At 38.7% G+C, this 13,950-nt stretch overlaps 1 pseudogene; it reads right to left on the reverse strand.

Annotated features, from left to right (window-relative positions):
- Positions 1–4,102: 4,102 nt before the first annotated feature.
- Positions 4,103–13,950, reverse strand: part of LOC100660196 (prostaglandin-E(2) 9-reductase-like) — a 68,838-nt pseudogene continuing 58,990 nt past the window's right edge.

The raw sequence follows: 13,950 nt of genomic DNA on the forward strand, positions 1-13,950 counted from the left end.
AGGTCCAGAATCACCTGCTTCCCACATCACACCTGGCAGTAATGGGATGTCTCTCAACAACCTTCAGTAGTGACCTCTGCTTCTCGCCTAATTTCTATGTGACTGGAATTTCCTATAGACTACATCACAAATAACTGTAGTGATTCTATGGGCAGGGTGATCCTTAGTCCTATGTGGAGCTGTCATGAAGTGTCTTGGTTATTTCCCCACTTTCACTGTTTCTACCCTACCCCCCGTTTCAGAGATACAATCCCCTCCTCCATCACTGCCATGATTCCAGAGAAGTGAAATGTTGGGGCAGGGATTACAGACACCGTGGGTTTACAGGGTAGTTTGAAGGCCAATTTAAAGCACAGAATAAATGAAAGCATTGGATGGCACACATCGTTATGATAATGGATAAAATCTTTATTGGAAATGGATTTATATTAATCTTTAAGGAAAATTCTCAGATTCTCAAAAGGTAAATGCTGAAGGACTCAGCTGTGACTAAAAGACATTAAAAGCAAAGGTTGGTGTTCATCCGGCCTGGGCCTCAGTGAAAGTAATTTCATCATGTGGTTGTCCTAACCACCGCATTGTGCTACCTCTGATAGCTAGAAATGCTTGTGCTAGATAAACTGAAAAAAAAAAAAAAGTCCCCAATTTTCCATCCAGAATTTCAGGTGGGTAAGAAGTAAGGTAGCATATTATCAAGAACCAATGGTATTGAAAGAAGTCCATGTTGCCCTGAATGCGTTGGTGAAAAACAACCTGAAGGAATTGACTGAATACCAAGTAAGATGTTTCAGCCAACAGATGCAGCACTGGAGGTGCTCACTCACCTATTCCAGGAAATTTCGAAGAGAGTTACCTGGCCAGCTAACTAGAAGAGATCCGTATTTGTTCCCATTCCAAAGAAAAGTGATCCAACAGAATGCAAAATTTATGGAACAATATTATTAATATCGTATCTAATTAAAAATTTGGCTGAAGATGATTCAAAAACAGTTGTAGCACTGCCTCGATAGGGAACTGCTAGAATTCAAGCCAGATTCAGAATATGACATGTAACAGAGATATCATTGCTGATGTCAGATGGATCTTGGCTGAAAGCAGAGAAAACCAGAGATGTTTACCTGTGTGTTATTGACTAGGTAAAGGCATTCGTCTGTGTGGATCATAGCAAACTATGGGTAAATTCCAAAGAGTGGGAATTTCAGAACACTTAATTGTGTTCACGAGGAACCTGTACTTCGACCAAAAGGTAGTTGTTTGAACAGTACAGGGGGTCGCTGTGTAGTTTAAAGATAAAACGTGTGTGTATCAGGGTTGCATCCTTTTGTCATACTTATTCAATCTGTATGCTGAGCAAGTAATTGGAACAGCTGGAGTATATGAAGAAGAACGAGGCATCAGGATTGGAGGAAGACTCATTAACAACTTGCAATATGCAGATGACACAACCTTGCTTTCTGAAAGTGAAGAGAACTTGAAGCACTTACTGATGAAGATCAAAGACCACAGCTTCCAGTATGGATTACACCTCAACACAAAGAAAACAAAAATCTTCACAACTAGACCAAAGCAGCGTCATGATAAATGGAGAAAATATTGAAGTTGTGAAGAATTTCATTTTACTTGGCTGCACAATCAACACCCATGGAAGCAGCAGTGAGGAAATCAAAAGACCTCTTTAAGGTGCTGAAATACAAAGATGTCACCTTGAAGATTAAGGTGTGTCTGACCTAAGCCATGGTGTATTCAATCCCCTCATATGTATGGGAAAGCTAGAGAATGAATGAGCAAGACAAAAGAATGATGCCTTTGAATTATGGTTTTGGCCAAGAATATTGACTATACCATGGACTGCCAGAAAAATGAACAAATCTGTTTTGGGAGAAGTACAGCCAGAATGCTCATTAGAAGCAAAGATGGGGAGAGTTTGTCTCACATACTTTTGGACCTGTTATCAGGTAGTACCAGTCCCTGGAGAAGGACATCATGCTTGCTAAAGTAGAGAGGGTGAGTGAAAAAGAGGAAGGCCCTCAATGAGATGGATTGATACAGTGGCTGCAACCAATAATGCTCTCAAGCATAACAACGATTGTGAGCATGGCGCAGGACTGGGCAATATTTCATTCTGTTGTACATAGGATGTCAATGGGTAGGGATGGACTCAAGGGCACTGAACAACAACAACAGTGCTGTTTAAGAAAAAATACCACAAGTGGGTGGCTTCAAAAAAATTTTTTTGTTTCAATTCTGGATGTTAAAAGCCCAAATCAGGCTTTCAGTTATGTCAGCTCCCTCTCTGGGCCTCTGCTAGTTTCCTGCGTCTGCAAGGAATCTTTGGTGTTCATTTCACTGTATGGTCTTCCTCACATATCTTCCCCTTATGTGTGTGACTGTACGCCTATTCCATTTTTTTTCCTTTCGGCAGAAAATATGTATAATGGATTTAACCATCTATTTATTTATTCTTTGGAGTTTTTCTCCTTTAATGTCTTTTTAATTTGTTTTTCGATTATTTTATTTTATTATTTTGTATGTACAGCAAAACCTACACCAATCCAACAATTTCTACACGTCAAATTCAGTGACATTGCCAACATTCTCAGAGTTGTGCAACCATTCTCTCCCTCCTTTCCTGAGTTGTTCCTGCCCTATTAATGTAAACGCATTTCCCTGTTATGGTTCTCATGCAATCTTTCATTTTTCTGTTGTCAGTTTGATCCCATATAGATAGATCTTGGAAGACCATAACCCTCAAGGCAGGCAATCATTAGTAGTTAAGCTAAACTATTGTTTAGTTTTAAGAAGATTTCAGAGTATGTATATATATATTTTTAAGTAATTTTTATTGTGCTTTAAGTGAAAGTTTACAAATAAATTCAGTCTCTCACATATAAACTTACATACACCTTACTACATACTCCCACTTACTCTTCCCCTAATGAGTCAGCCCGCTCCCTCCTTCCAGTCTCTCCTTTCTTGACCATTTTGCCAGTTTCTCACCCCCTCTACCCTCCCATCTCCCCTCCAGACAGGAGATGCCAACATAATCTCAAGTGTCCACCTGATGCAAGTAGCTCACTCCTCGCCAGCATCTCTCTCCAACCCATTGTCCATTCCAATCCATGTCTGATGAGTTGGCTTCAGGAATGGTTCCTGTCCTGGGCCAACAGAAGGTTTGGGGACCATGAACGCCAGGAATCTTCTAGTCTTAGTCAGACCATTGAGTCTGGTCTTTTTATGAGAATTTGGGGTCTGCATCCCATCTTTCTGCTGTTCCCTCAGGGGTTCTCTGTTGTGCTCTTTGACAGGGCAGTCATCGGTTGTGGCCGGGCACCACCTAGTTCTTCTGGTCTCAGGCTGATGTAGCCTCTATTTCATGTAGCCCTTTCTGTCTCTTGGGCTCATAATTACCTGGTGACCTTGGTGTTCTTCATTCTCCTTTGATCCAGGTGGGTTGAGACTCATTGATGCATTTTAGATGGCCGCTTGCTAGTGTTTAAGACCCCAGATGCCACACTTCAAAGTGGGATGCAGAATGTTTTCTTAATAGAATTTATTTTACCAATTGACTTAGATGTCCCCTGAAGCCATAGTCCCCAAGCCCCCACCCCTGCTCTGCTGACCTTCGAAGCATTCAGTTTATTCAGGAAACTTCTTTGCTTTTGGTCCAGTCCAGTTGTGCTGAACTCCCCTGTATTCAGCGTTGGCATTCCCTTCACCGAAAGTAGTTCTTATCTACAGTCTAATCAGTAAATAACCCTCTCCTACCCTCCATCCGTCTCTCCCCCCTCTCGTAACCACAAAAGAATGTGTTCTTCTCAGTTTAAACTATTTCTCAAGATCTTATAATAGTGGTTTTATACAATATTTGTCCTTTTGCATCTGACTGATTTCACTCAGCATAATGCCTTCCAGATTCCTCCATGTTATGAAATGTTTCACAGATTCATCACTGTTCTTTATCGATGCATAGTATCCCATTGTGTGAATATACCACATTTTATTTACTCATTCTTCCGTTGATGGACACCTTGGTTGCTTCCAGCTTTTTGCTATTGTAAACAGAGCTGCAATAAACATGGGTGTGCATATACCTGTTTGTGTGAAGTCTCTTATTTCTCTAGGGTATATTCCGAGGAGGGGGATTTCTGGGTTGTATGGTAGTTCTATTTCTAACTGTTTAAGATAACGCCAGATAGATTTCCAAAGTGGTTGTACCATTTGACATTCCCACCAGCAGTGTATAAGAGTTCCAATCTCTCCGCAGCCTCTCCAACATTTATTATTTTGTGTTTTTTGGATTAATGCCAGCCTTGTTGGAGTGAGATGGAATCTCATCATAGTTTTAATTTGCATTTCTCTAATGGCTAATGATCGAGAGCATTTTCTCATGTATCTGTTAGCTGCCTGAATATTTTCTTTAGTGAAGTGTGTGTTCATATCCTTTGCCCACTTCTTGATTGGGTTGTTTGTCTTTTTGTGGTTGAGTTTTAACAGAATCATATAGAATTTAAAGATCAGGTGCTGGCTGGATATGTCATAGCTGAAAATTCTTTCCCAATCTGTAGGTGGTCTTTTTACTCTTCTGGTGAAGTCTTTAGATGAGCATAGGTGTTTGATTTTTAGGAGCTCCCAGTTATCGGGTTTCTCTTCGTCATTTTTGGTAATGTTTTCTATTCTATTTATGCCTTGTATTAGGGCTCCTAAGGTTGTCCCTATTTTTTCTTCCATGATCTTTATTGTTTTAGTCTTTATGTTTAGGTCTTTGATCCACTTGGAGTTAGTTTTTGTGCATGGTGTGAGGTATTTGGTGCTTTTGCCTGTACTGCTTTCTGCAAAAAAACTCTTAGAAGGGTGGGGCATTTGTTCTTTGCTGGGGCCTCCTTCCCAGCTCACAGTAGCTGGTGGTCTGTCTGGGTAGGGAATAGAAAAGTGATTAATGGAGAAATAATTTTCCTATTGTATGCCACTCATTGTTGATTCCTGCCTGTCTACAGTTCCCTGCTATTTTCTTCTGTTCCCACCTTCAGACTCCCTGAAAGCAGTTCACTGTTTCCTTCCTTTATTTCTTATTGTTTTCTGGGAGGAGGGTTGAAATGATGGTCTGTTTACATCAGAATCCTCTGTGTCTGTTCTCCTCTTTTTGTATGACTCCACTTAGAAGTGATCAGGTTTATGACCGTCTCTACTCTTGTAAACCCTCTTTAATATTACTCTTGTAAACCCTCTTTAACATGACGAAAGAAAAACATATTTCCAAACATGGTCATATGTATATGTACAGGGGTTAGAGCTTCAACATAATTTTGGGGGGACACAATTCAGTAAATAACAGACTCCTGTCGTCACAAGATTCTTTCATCATTCTAAAGACAACGGGCATATTTTCTCAATGAGTGTCTAATAGACGTCAAAACACAAACACTAAAATTTGACATTAGAATCAATCAGATCAAGGACAGCTGGTAAGTGAACTGAATATTTGGTGTAACTTCTTTGCTCTCCAGCTTTTGAAGTTGCTCCAGAAAAAGTGGTTGTCTGTACTCTTGATCTCTAATCAATGCTCTTTGTTTATCACATCAGGCAAGAACACTTACTTCATAGCACAACTGCCTAGAGTACAGAACTAGACTCAGTGAATCAGTTTAAGGAGGCTTATTATTCAAGGATAAACAAACACCAGGGACGTTAGCATGGTGGCACTGTTCCCAAGTCTTGTAAGGTATCTAGACAGGCGTACATGGTGGCATTGAATGGAATGCATTATAGTTTCACTGAGGAACCTAAGGCTATGGGTTCTGCACTTTCGCAGCAAATTGTAAGCAAGTTTGTTCCCCTCTCCCAGGGTGTGAGCAATCACACGGTTGTCACAATTTGTTCATTTTGACCCACATACTTGCCTTTGTGACTAGCTATGAAAAAGGCTCAGGGTCAGAGGTTAGATCTTGCAGTCTGGCACGCTCAGTAAGGAAATGCTGAGAGCTCAGGGACAGGGCAATTACCTCTACCAACAATTCCCTCAAAATATACTCTCAATCTATTTGCTTTCATTGGATATCAATTTTTACATCATAATAAAAAAGCGACGGGACATTTTATGTACCAAAGAAATTTTATGTATCACAGAAGCTGAGGAGAAAGAGAACTTTGGTCTTCCTTCCCTCTAGAAATGAATTAATATAGCAACTATTATCCCTTCTAAAAGTATGGAATATCTTTCATTTGTATGGATCTGAGTTCATTTCATGAGAGTTTTGTTGCTTTTCTTATACAGATTTTGTACATTACATCCTTGTTTCTAAGTCATTCATTTTTTTGAATGCTAATTTAGAAAGTGTTGTGGTTTTAATTTCATACTTCCATTGTTCATTGTTAGTATCCAGAAAACCAGCTGACTTCTGCATATCAATCTTTTATCCTGAAATCTTGCTACCATTACTTTGAAGTTCTAGGAATATGTTTGTCAAATCTTTAGTGTGTTATACATAGACAATCATGTCATCTTTGAACAAGGACAGTTTTATTTCTTCTTTTCCAGTTGTTCATCTTTAAAAAAATTTTTTTTTGTTAAAAAATTTTTAAGGTGCTAACGTATATGCATAACAAATCACTTGCATTTTAATTTCTTTTTAGTGTACAATTCAGTGACATTAATTACACTCACCATGTTGTGCAACTATCAGCAGTATTCATTTTTGAATGTTTGTCATCAGTATAAATAGAAACTCTGTACCTCTTAAGTAGTAACTTCCCTTCTCCCTCTTTATCCAGCCCATGACAACCACTAATAAACTGTAATCTGTATGTATTTGCCAATCTAGATATTTTGTACAAGGGGGATCATACAATGTCAGTTCCTTTGTGTCTGACTTATTTCACACAGTGTAATATTTGTCCATGTCTTAGCATATATCAGAACTTGATTTCTCTTTAGGGCTAAATAGCATTCCACTGTATGCATGCAGTATCTTTTGTTTATCCATCCATGTGTTGATAGACACTGGGTTGTTTCTATCTTGTGGCTACTGTGGATAATGCCACAAATATAGAGGCTTAAAACAACAGAAATTTATTCTTTTGGAGGCTAGAAATCTGAATTCAGGGCATTGCAAGTGCACGCTGTCTCTCTGAAGGCTCTTGGAAAAAATTCTTCCTTGTGTATTCCAGCTTCTAGTAGTTCCAGGTGTTCTTTGGCTTGTGAGAGGAAACTCCACCTCCTTCTTCACATGGCTGATGTTCTTTTTTGTGACAGTCTGAGTCTCTTCTCCTCTTCTTGAAGAGACACCTGTCATATTGGATCAGGGCCCACTTGACTCTAGTACGAGCACATGCTAACTAATTAAGTCTGCAAAGACCCTATTCCCAAAAAGGTCACATTCACAGGAACTGAGGGTTGGAATTTCAATATCTTTTTGGGTACACAATTGAGCCCATAACATGAATCAAGCGCATGAGTGGTGAGAAAAATAAGTTATTTCATTGGTTAAGTTTTCATCCCTAGCCTCCAAGAGGAGACTTCCTATCCTGCCTTCATTTTCTCTTTCTTCCCTCATAAATGTGGCAATGGATTGTGGCAGGTTGGGATGGAGGGCTTTTGGATTCCCTAACTCTTGAAAGTCTGTTTGGCAAAATAAGTAGGATGAATCAGCCTATATAATATGCACTCTCTAGACAGTCTTTTTACAAAGGAGAGATGGCCAGAGCAATAATTTTTATTTTTTTGCCAACGATATATCATGTTCATATGTGTACTACTCTCCCAAGCATGCCCAGAATTTGAAGGTCAAGCTGAAGTGCAGATAACGAGGGCTATAAGTGCTATGATGCCTAGTATTTTAGTGAAAACATTATCTCCTTCTAGAAACTGGATTGCAGTAGACCAGAATGTAAAAAGTTGTGCTGAAAACACTGCGCTTGTAAACATTTTAATTTTAGGAGTCATATCTGAGTCAGAGTGAGTTACTAAATCACTTAGAATTGTACTCTTGGAGGTGATTCTTTTACCAAAGAGATCATGATTTTATGAGATTGAGACATTCGTTTTCTCTGATCCAGAGTCCTCACCACCTGGATTTCCTTATAACATAGTGAGGAAACATGAATATCACCTGCCTCCTTGTCATGGATTGAACTGTGTCCCCCCAGAGTATCTTGTCAACTTAGCTGGGCCATGAGACCCAGTATTGTCTGATTGTCCACGATTTATGTGATTTCCCTATGTGTTGTAAATATCGTATCACTATGATGAAATGAGATGGATTAGTGGCAGTTATATTGATGAGATATACAAGATTATACAGTGAGTTAAGCCAATCTCTTTGAGATACAAAAAAAAGAAGTAAGCAGAGATTCAGGGGGACCTAATACCACCAAGAAAGCAGTGCCGGGAGCAGATCGTGTCCTTTGGACCTGAGGTTCCTGTGCTGAGATGATCCCAGCCCAAGGGAAGACTGATGACAAGGGCCTTCTTCCAGAGCCAGCATAGAGAGAAAGCCTTCCCCTGGAGCTGGTGCCCTGAATTTGAACTTCTAGCCTACTGCATTGGGAGAGAATAAACTTCTCTTTGTTAAAGCCATCCACTTGTAGTATTTCTGTTACAGCAGAACTAGATGACTAAGGCATTCCTCTTCCCCATTTCAGTAGTTATCCCCCTCACCATCCACTTCTCCTTTCTTCTGTTTCAATAGAAACCTACTTCAATCAGAATTTTTGGCCTGGATGAGTTAAGGAAACAAAGTAGTTAAATAACAGAGACCAGAGAGGATAAGACTATTTATGCAGAAGAAAAAAAACTTTATTGTTTTTCCCAAAATGACAAAAATAGTGCCTTTCCTTGCTGACCTATGGACACACCTCTGGCTGAGTGTGAGTTGCTAAGCAGCATGGATTTAAGCAGAGGTGTTGTCTCTCATCACCAGCATCTGAGATGTTTTCTGCATCCTATCCACAAGCAGGGCCTTCTGGAAGAAGTCATGACAAAGGCCACCTCATTAATACTTGTCAGAAAAGGGATAATTCGGGTGGTCAATAAGACTAGAAAGAGAAAGAATAGCACACAATGTAGATTCAAAGAGTATTTCAACAACAATAGTGGTTCTATGAAGCTAGCCTTAGGATGAAAATTAAGTATTTTATTAACTGGCTGCTTGTAAAGTCTGCATTTCTTAGTTTATAAGCATGACTTTTAGTAAATGCATTAAGAAAATAATAATTAAACAATTGATATTATATTCCCAGGCCTGGAACTTAACAGGAAGGGCTATATGAAACGTACAGATATATTGCCCTCCCTTAGCTACATCTGTCAACAAAGCAAAGAGATATCCTATGCATTTTCATTTGAATTATCAGTGAAAGCAAAAACTTATCTTCCTTGTTTAACAAGTGTAAGTTCATCTTCATGCTCAGCACTAATAAATTTATTTAGGGTAATACAGATTGTTGAGAGCAATTTCACTCCACTTCACTAATTCATTCATGTCCTAGTAACTGCCTACCACACACCATCGATTCTTTTTCTCAGAAATAGATACAATGACATGTATAAGATATGGTCCCATCTCCAACAGGCTTACTATGTAGTGAGATCCCTAAATATAATAACACCACAAAGTAGAAAGTGATAGAAAATGATTAATTTTGATTACAATATTTAATTAATGGTAGAAATGACTGTTTCCTGTTTTTTCTTTGCACAATTTTCCTAGTTTTCAGTATACTGTTAAAAATATTACCAATGATAATAACATACCTTCCCATTTTTGTGTAGTAATGATATATCACTGTGCTAATCCCTTTCACAGATGATCACTTTATTTCTACTATGAGTTAAAATTCCTACAGCAGAAGGAAACACTTCCTGGCTTTCCCTCATTTATAATGAATGTCCTTTTGCAGAATCCTATCATTTAGATCATGTAGGAATAATAAAGATATTTTGTTGGCTAAAAATGGTTTCCAACATTGAGGGGTTTTGTTTCCACACCCTTTCTTTGGTTTTAATCTCTGTTCTCTTAACCTTCTTCCTCCTTTGCATTGAGAGCTCCGTATTTCAGAAAACAAAAGCCACAGGTGCTCATACAAAGGCCACTCTTTCAGGAGGCAAGTGCAGTGACTGGGCCATGAACAAACACAGAAGGGAAAGGAAGGTAGAGATTTGAAAACTATTGAGACCTAAAATTTACAAGGTCCGGGGGAGCTAATGGAAATTTCTGGCTTGGAACAGAGGGTTGATGGAGAAGCCTTTGAACAGATTTGAGGAACTGAGGAGTTTGGGGGGAAGACAATGACAAAACAATTTTGAAAACATTTCATTAAATGACAGCACTACTATCCAAAGTATATGTCCAGTACTTTGTTGTAGAAATGAGAAGCATACATGGAAGACATAAATTCATCAATGATGTCGATTTTCTCCGAAAAGTTATGTGGAGTGAAGACAGCAAAATATTGGTGAGCCTCCAAGCTGACCTTTGGTCCCTCTCACTCTTTTTGCTGGTTCAGTGAAAAAAGCTTTGTCATGAACCCAGTCTGAGAGTTTCACGTAAACTCCTGTCTTATCCCTTCTTAAAACTGGTCACTCTCTTTCTGGTACTGAGGTAATTTTTAAGAAATCTCCTACGTTCTTCATCTGAAAATTAATTAAAGCTAATATCTTTACCAAAACACTTAGAAGTCAAAGGTTAATATAGCGAAAATTTCTGTTTAGGCCATCTAGGACCTTCATGTCCTCTGATGTCAACTGGAATTCAAAAACCTATCAAGAGATAGAGAAAAAAATTAAATCATTTTTAGATTATAAAATTCCCAATCACTAATATCCAAGCGAGTCATTAGTATAAACAAAAATATGGCTAGGTTCAAAAATCAGTGAATTGTCTAAATACTAAAAAACAGCAGTTAGAACCTGAAATAGAAGAAAAAATTCCACTTATATTAGCAGTAATTAGATATATTGCCTAGAAGTAAATTTACAGGAAAATATTAGCTATTTGTGAAGAAAAATTTCAAATACTATCAGAGAATATATAAAAAAGGGTTGAATAGATTGAATAAATATCTTGTTCTTGTATAGGATGACTCAGTATTATAAAAAGTGTCATTTGTTGTAAATTAAGCATTACTTTATCATAATTAAAAAATCAGTAACTTTTTTGAGACTGAAAAAAGGTCTCTAAACCAGATGAAGCACTGGTTGTCCTGGGATAAGTGAACACTGGGACACTCCCAGGTGAGTCAAGACTTATGATCTCCCTATCCTTGAGCCATTTGCCAAACCCTCCGATAAGGCTACATGTTTTTATTTTGTTTTGTTTTAAGAGATTGACGGATAAGGTTCAAAGAAAAAGAGCAAAGGCTGGAGTGTTCTCAAAGTTGGAAATTTAATAAGATTGAAATAAGTCAATCACAAAAGAAAAAATGTTGTATGATACCAGCATAAAGTGTAGACCCTGAAATAAGCCTGAACTGAGGGGTCTGGTGGCACTGTGGTTAAAGCACTTGGGTGCTAAATGAAAGGTTGATGGTCTGAACCCACTAGCCACTCTGCAGGAGAAAGATCTGGCAGTCTGCTTCCATAAAGACTATGGCTTTGGAAACCCTATGGGGCACTTCTTTTCTGTCCTATATGGTTGCTATGAGTTGGAATCAACTTGACAGCAGTGAATTTGGTGGTTTTTAAAGAATGAACTATGTCAGGGAATTGGAAGAAAATTGACTCTTTCAAACATTAGCATTGAGCTGAGAGGGATGGAAATCACTGCTGAGATTTGGATTTGCAAGTCAATCCTTGTGCTGGTTTTCACCCTAAATACATACTGTCTGAGCAATGAAAGATTCTTAAATTTTGAAACTAATCCAGAGTGATACTGGACTGGTCATGTGATGGTTAAGCTTATGTGTCAACTTGGGTAGGCCATGATTCTCAATGGTTTGCAGATATTATTTAATTATCCTCCATTTTGTGGTCTGATGTTAGCAGCCAATCAGTTGAAAGGGGAGTTTCCTTGGGGGTGTGGCTCCCATCCAATATATATGGATGTTTTGGCAAACCTCACCCTCTCTTAATCTTCATCTGACCTATCCTTTGAACTCCAGTTCTTAGGATATAAGCCAGAGCCTGCCATCTGATCTGCAGATTTTGGATTCACCAGTCCCGCATCCCTGTGAGCCAGCAGTGTACTACTTGACCTGCATATTTTGGTTGCAATAGACCCTGCTACTACGTGAGTCAAGAGAAGCCTCCAGCCTGCCACAGACCCATGGATTTGGGACTAGCCAGCCTCCACAACTGCATGAGCTATTTCCTCAAAATAAATCTCCCTCTCTCTCTCTCTACGCATATATATGCTTCACTGGTTTTGCTCCTCTAGAGAATCCAGCCTAAGACAGGTGGTGTCTCTAGGAGCCTGACATAACTCTTCTCTGGGTTCTGGAGATTCATACCTTCACCTATAGTGTTAAAAAGCACCACAAATAAAATTATGATGAAAATGAGCTCAAGGGTAAAACTAGCTAAACATGTATGGAAATAAGTCAACATAAATGGGAACCTATTTATAAGAGATAGCAAAACAAATCCACTAGGATTATTAATGCTGGCATTCATAGACTGTAAAATAACTGTGTTGCTATATTTAAAAATATGTACATAAACAGAAACTATATAGCGATTAAGAAAATTATTAAAATAATTATAAAGAATTTTTTAGATGTGAAAATTTGATATTAAAAACACAAAGGGTAGTTTTATTAACATATTGGAAGTTGCCAACAAACACATGAAAAGAAACCTGTGATCATTAGCCGTTAGAGAGATGCTAATCAAAACTACAATGAGATACCATCTCACCCCTGCAAAAACGGCATTGATTAAAAAACAAAATAAAAAACCCAGAAAACAACAAGTGTTGCTGAAGATTTGGGAAGATCTGGAATACTTAGCCACTGCTGGTAGGATTGTAAAATGGTACAACCATTATGGAAAACCTTATGGTACTTACTCAAAAAAGTAGGAATAGAAATACCTTATGATGCAGTAATTCCACTCATGTTTATACATGGGTTTTGGGTTATATACTCTAGAGATCTGATAAAATAAACAAGGACAGATATCTGCATAGCTATATACAGGACAGTGATATTCACAATAGCAAAAAGATGGAAATAACCTAATTGCCCAATGATAGATGAATGGATAAACAAAATGTAGTACATACAGGGACTCTGGAGCCAACATGACACTATGGACAGACGCACCATGCTGTCCCTCTATAGCAAAGACCTAAAAAAATAAGTAAAACAGACAACAAACCTCAATCCTGGAAACTTAAGTGTCAAATAAAGGGATAAAGAACTTGATCAAGCATTGAATGGATTAAGAAAATGACAGGGAACAGAGAATGAGGAAAGCTACAGAGTGGAGGTTCCCTACCAGCTAACATGGCATGGATTCACCATCTTAGACTACAGCCACCAAGGACCATGGACACAGAGTATGGGAAGGCAACTTATGGAGCTCCCAACAGGAGACAGTAACCAGTGATATATGCTTTCCTACTCCACATCCTTCTCTCTATGCAGCCTCTGACACTTTCCAATGGGCCATGGTCACTCCATCAGAAAGACACCAGCTCATTGCCACCCAGGTCAACTCTACCCTCAATGTCCAGTTCCCTGAATGCCATATTAAAAAAATTTTTTTCTTATTGATTTTTTTTTACTTTTTTTGTTTCTTCTCTCCCTCTCTGTTTCTTTTCTCCCACCCAGGTAGCCTTGTGCGCCATCACCACCCCTACCAGAGGGATTATGCTGCATTGCTTAGCTAGAAAGCCACTGGCATGCTCTCCCAGATTCCCTCAACACCACTTTTTTTTTCTGTTTTTTTTTTCTCTCTTTCTTCCTTTCTCCCTGCCCAGCTAGCCCCGTGTGCCACTCCTGCCCCTTCTCTATGGG

This window comes from Loxodonta africana, chromosome 4 (assembly GCF_030014295.1).
Source record: "Loxodonta africana isolate mLoxAfr1 chromosome 4, mLoxAfr1.hap2, whole genome shotgun sequence".
In the NCBI taxonomy this organism is placed as follows: Eukaryota; Metazoa; Chordata; class Mammalia; order Proboscidea; family Elephantidae; genus Loxodonta; species Loxodonta africana.